Source organism: Cucurbita pepo, unplaced genomic scaffold (assembly GCF_002806865.2).
Source record: "Cucurbita pepo subsp. pepo cultivar mu-cu-16 unplaced genomic scaffold, ASM280686v2 Cp4.1_scaffold000532, whole genome shotgun sequence".
Lineage (NCBI taxonomy): Eukaryota > Viridiplantae > Streptophyta > Magnoliopsida > Cucurbitales > Cucurbitaceae > Cucurbita > Cucurbita pepo.
In genome coordinates this window covers 171-6,241 of record NW_019646761.1, presented here as the reverse complement: position 1 = coordinate 6,241, position 6,071 = coordinate 171, and the positions used below count along the sequence as shown (strand labels likewise).

At 35.5% G+C, this 6,071-nt stretch overlaps 1 pseudogene; it reads right to left on the bottom strand.

Moving 5' to 3' along the window:
- Positions 1 to 9: 9 nt before the first annotated feature.
- On the bottom strand, positions 10 to 5,227 carry LOC111785522 (annotated as a pseudogene).
- Between the last annotated feature and the right edge of the window lie 844 nt (positions 5,228 to 6,071).

The following is a 6,071-nucleotide window of genomic DNA, read 5'->3' as shown; positions in this document are numbered from 1 at the left end:
TATGCCTTGAAATAAGACTGACCTCGAAAAATTGAGAGCGAGACTTCAGGCATGAGCATGCAGAATCCTGAAACCCTCAACCAACTATATTCCCATCTCCTAAAGAAAAAAAACAACTTTCTCAATCAAATAAAAGCCTAATTACCAAAAACAGTGCTTAAAAGACGCAGAAAACGAGGCCAACCTCTCATTTGTCTCATTCACGAAGGATAAGAAGTCAAAGCCACACAACCGTTAGATTCCGAGCTTTTCGACTTTATATGGTCTGATTGAACTTTCTACTCCGTTTACACTTGTTTGATATGCACAACCCAGAAATCGTTGCTGAGACATTTATCATTAGTCCACAAAGAAAACAACTTAACTCATGAATAACAGTTGAGATGAGAGTTAGAAAAATTACAGTTCCTAGTTTACTATCTCGATTAATGTTACAGCAGCGAAGACGAGAAAAAGAACACCTCCAACGTAGGCGATAATCTGCAAATAAAACGGTATATGTTAGAACAAAAACTTCCTTTGTGTACGTAACTTCCAGGAATAAGAATATGCTCCACTTTTGAGATAAAAACAGGCAACTTGAGTTAGCATCAATAAGAATAACAAGCAGCCTAGTAGGTGGGCCTAGACTTATTAATAGTTGCAACTCAGGAAGACTGAAAAGCATAAAACTTTCTTGTTCCAGAAATTTGTTGCGTTCAACTAATGGGTGGGACATTTTTATAAAGCACATATGCAATGATGCTGCTAAACTGCACAGCCATTTTGCTAATCGACACTCAATTGTCTAACGTAACTTGAGACTTTCGAGGGTGGAAAAGATAAGATATATTCACTGGTATATGTTCATGTTGAATGGTTCAAGATAAGCACTTTTGGGTACCATAATTCGTGAGTAGCGTAGAGAACATACATTGACAACTGACAGCATCAAGTGCATTTGAAAAAACTCATGTGCATATAAGAGAAACTAATATAGGCAACTAGGACGGAACTGTTTGCGTTTGCATGATGCTATGGAATTCTGGAGGAAGAAAGAAAGAAAGAATACAGTCGCAGTAAAAATCGGACATATCTAGATTCCAGAAGGAAAAAATAACAAAAGACAAGTGCTACGTCGATATTCCATTCCTTTTCATATTTGGTTGGGAGAGAGAATTAAAGAAAGCAAATGGGATTTCAAACAATAATTACTTTGATTTTTTTTTCCCCTCTCTTTGGTGGAGACAAGACTGCTTTTAGAACATTCAAAAGAGAAGTTTGACGAATAATTTCTCACTGATCGTCCTTTACTCGTAAACTTGTGCCAATAACTGAAAAACTAAAGAAATACTTTACTCCAAAAGTCTTAATTTTCTTTGCTGAAAAAGTAATAATATGAAGGATCAATTCCTTTTTCTTTTTTCTTTTTCCCTGGTGCAGGGAATTGCTGATCTTAATACAGCCCCCTCTCCCCCCAAAGGGAAAAAAGACAAATACATATGTTTCATATCATAATCTTGGCTGGTTAGCCTTCTGACCCATATTGAACAGTTAAAAATAGTTGTCGTGGTACGGTTTTTAAAGAGAGAAAAAAAAAAAGATTACTTAGGAAGCAGGAAATTCATATCAAGTTCACGTATGGAAAACATCAAGTTTATCCACCTGGAGGTAGGTAGAATGTGCAGTAGATAGTTCTGAACGTTCAAAAAGGCATATGTGAAAAAAACGTGGCCGAAGAATGAATGATAATCTTACCTTCTCTGATAAAAATGTCCCTAGTAAAGAACCTCCTAGAACTGCAAGCTGCAGATTTATTGTCAAAATTGGATTAGAAAATTGGAAACTTGATACGTGAGCATGATAAATCGATACTGAAGGTTTGGTACATACATACACATGTATTATTAGAAGTTGAAGTATTTAATGCGTGCTTTCTATTAAATTCATGCACTAAACTTGCCCCAATCTCTAATCAATGGACCCACTTTCAGATACGCAAGTAAGATTCAACTTAGTGTAACAACCACAGATGGATGTGCATGATTCCGTGTACACTCAAAATTGTTCACCCTTTTTAGAGATCAACTTTTCCCACTGAGAATTTGTTTAGTCATACAAAGTAATGTTTACGCAAATCAGGAATTGGATGCTGCAAAAAGAAAAGTATTTACCAACGTTGCTACACCATGACCAGCTAGGGCACCTCCAATAACTCCAAGGGGTGAAGAAGCAGCAGCAAGGGCTACACAATGGAGAAAGAAAAAATATGTATGTAAGAGAGAAAATATAGTCTGGAGTTCAGATATAGGAGGAAGAATTAGATCAGAAAAACACTTGAAAATTCTTGGCAATATAAAGTTCAAAGATAAAATTTTAGTCCACATAATGATATCAATTCTTTATTAGCTCTAAATAACAGTTCAGAAAGATGTAACAGTTTAAAAATTTGTTTCTTGTTAAAAAAAAACAGTTTAAATTTGTATTTTCACTTCATTTCTTTTACTACAACAAATGTAGGGTCGAGAATACGAACCACTGACTTCAAGTGAAGGAATTGATATCTTAACCATTACGTTATATTCATGTTGTCTTGTATATCTACTTCATTCGATCTGATCTTTCAATCAAGTTATATACTTCAGACTTGGTGATCAACTCAGCTTTTCGTAGTTAACAGAAAAATGAGGAAACTCATCATTTCTAGTGGTAGATTTCAACAATATAATTTGATAAGAAGTTAATCCAACATCAACAATATGTAGATTTCAAAAGACCTGTCCGCTTACCAATTGTAGAGAAAAATGACTTGTCGCCCCACTCAGCTACAAACACTAATACAAAGGTACTGATGACAGTACTGGCAGGAGCTAAGATCCCAGCACTATTTCCTGAGAATTTTGTGACCGCTATCTCTGCCTGATTCAGATTAAAACAAAACTATTAATTTGTGACATATTTTCAGCTACTGGAGTTCAATCACACAAGCCACGGGTTTTTGGTGACTTCATATAATTCTTGAGAGAAGGAATAAAAACTTAAGTTTACAGTGGTTTTGAGATTAGTTCCTGTCTTTTATGGGGCTTCGCCATCACACCAAGGTGTATTAATTTATTTCCGAAATTTCCGTTTAATTATCTAGTATTCTCCTCTATATACTTTTAAGATATAAAATTCTAGTTTGTTCTTACATAAAACCCAACACTTGGCTAATATAAATTAATTGTCATAAATACAGTAGAGACATACACTTGAGGGCTTGAACAAGAAGTGAAAGAAAGGGATATTGTAGGATACTTCCACAAACATCAGACATCAGTATAAGGGATTACCTCCTTCTGCTCATCTTCTGCCTTTAGTCCATCGCTTGAGCTGGCATCAAGCAATGTTAAGACCCCAAAATACAACACCTGAAATTAGCCCAAAGCAATATATTACATCCATAAAAACTTTTGAATTCGCATTTGGTTGTTATGTCAAGCATACAGCTCTACTCTAGTGTATAAGGAAGCAATATAAGATGTTTTGCCAATCACAAAACGACTATACTTACCAAAAGACAGACAGCAGCAATATCATCAACTGGTAAGTCAATCTCACCTAGCCTGTGATCATATACGTAAGACAAGAGGGCTAAAGAACCAAATATATTGATGCAATTGGAATTTCTAAAGAGGAATCAGAGTTTAAGACAATAAAATGAAAATAATAAAAGGGCGCAATCCATGATCTCATTTAGGCCCATATCAGTAAATCTAAGCCATATTGGAATAATGGTGCATCAACGTACAGTTTAAGAACTGAAACTCTTTCCTTTTTCACATTCCTAAAGAGGTGCTTATCACAAGGAGCGTACCTGAATGGAAGAATCTCATCAACATAGTGAAAAGTTCGTCCGAGAACACAGATATGATGGTCATTGCCCTGCCATAGACAAAAACCTCTTGAAGGATTTGATAGCAAATTTATCGTGCTTTCATGAGATGTCAACAGCATAGCATTTTCAAATAATACTTGTGATTCATCTCTTTTTGAATTAATATCATTGCCCGGCACAGAACCAATTGAATCTTAACACTATTTGACTACTAAAGGCATGTCTATCATGAGTCGCTTTTTTATATAAAGATCCTGAAAGTTTTCAAAAAACAATAACAGAGATCCTAAACCTTAAAAAACAAGAAGAAGAAGAAAAAGAAGAAGAAGAAGAAGAAGGATCTTAAATTATATCTAATTACAGTACCCAAAAATAGGGAGACTGCAAGCTCATGATTACTAATATGTTGTCCCTACCCAGCTGTTATTCATACAAAACTGATGATGATGATTCTTTGTTGGTAACTGATATGAATTTATCCAAATGGATGCGACTATGGAAAAAAAAAAAATATATATACATAGTCAGCACATGGTGAAATAACATACGCAAGAGCACCAAAAGTTCCAGTAAAAACAATAGCAGCAGAGTTCCTAGCAGCTAGGAGAGGCTACAGAAGAAAGTAAACATAGAATTAGGAGAAGCACGATACTCTATCAAAATTAAGACTATTTTTCAGAAAACAATAACCCAAGTTCTTTCTTATTGTATCCATGTTTAGGAGACTACAAGGTTTCTTTTTCCCACCAGAACTTGGTCATCATTTCACACTTACTGCAATGAAAAAAGTCTTGTCCCCTAGTTCTTAGAAAAAAAATCAGTAAAAATGCCTGCATGAAGAAAGAACATAACATAATTATAACCCTGTGCCTTCACATCATACTTCAATCAGAAATTGATTACTCCACGTTTTAGCTCAAAAATCAACCTATAACATTAGAATCTTATTTGCAGTCAGAGACATATAAGTTGCATACCATAGAGGTATCAAGGTTCCACCATGGACTCTCCCCAAAGAAATCAAACTACAAATAGGCTTCCTGCAACATTAAAATGCCAATTCATAGAATTTACAAGGAGTGATTTACTAACTGAAGCAAAACCTGTACGAATATCACAAAGAAACAACTGCTTAGAATCAGAATTACCTGAGGACAATGGGAAGCGAGAAGTTGGAAGAGAGCCTCCTGCAAGGAGAGTTAAGAGACACCAAACAAGAAGCAACCGATCTTGGAGATGTAGAGAGTGAAGACGGTGGATGAAATGTCAAGTGTGAAAGATTAGACCCGAGCATTATTCGTCAATCCCCTCTGTTATTGCCTGAATCTTTCGGTCTTCAGGGGATTCGAAAACGAAGAAGAAGAAGAAGGAGCAACGACCGCCGGTGAAGCGCCAAAAGTCCCAACTGCATATCCTTCTATCCGTTCCGATTGGGCCAAAAGACTCCTCTCAGCCCATTAAGCGTTGGGCCCAATTTTGTATTGTTTTGGGCCATCAACCCCATTTATTATAAATTAATTAATTTGAAAATTATTTTAAAATAGTAAATTTAATAAACTTAAAGAAAATCTATATTAATCTAAATTGAAATTATTTTCCTAATAAATAAAAAAGACAAGTAAAATTATTTTAAGGTTTAAAAAAAAAAACGCTGGAAAATTAGACCATTAAAATGTATTGTTGGGACAGTTCTAGAAGGGCAAGCCAGGTCAGGTGTTGGATGAAATGATGTATTAAATTCAAGGGTCCAGATGAAAGATAGTAGTAGTTCACATTTCACAAAAGCAAACCCATCTGGGCAGAATAAACATCACATCACATCACATCACAAATTCACAGGAATCAAGTAAACCTCTTGTTTAAATATTAATTACTTTGATTATGGATTAATGAAATCCATAAGCTTCTGGTTTTCCTGTCAGAGTGAGGAAGTCCAGGTGAGGAAGCAAGCAGACAGTCTCTGTAGTGTTGTTTCCACTGCAGAATGCCAATATTTTTATTCCTTTGTTTTTATTTAAGAAGATTATGGGAGAATTTTGTGTAAAAATCTAATCTTGGCAAGGTAGAACAAAAGCGTTGAAGGGGGTCTTATAAATTCTCCTCTTTTTTCAATTTGGTTCGTACAGAAAAATGAAATGTCATAGGTGGTGACCCCAGCTAGATGCCCAACGGGTAACCCAAGAACCTTTTCCACCACCCCTTTTAGGCCGCCATG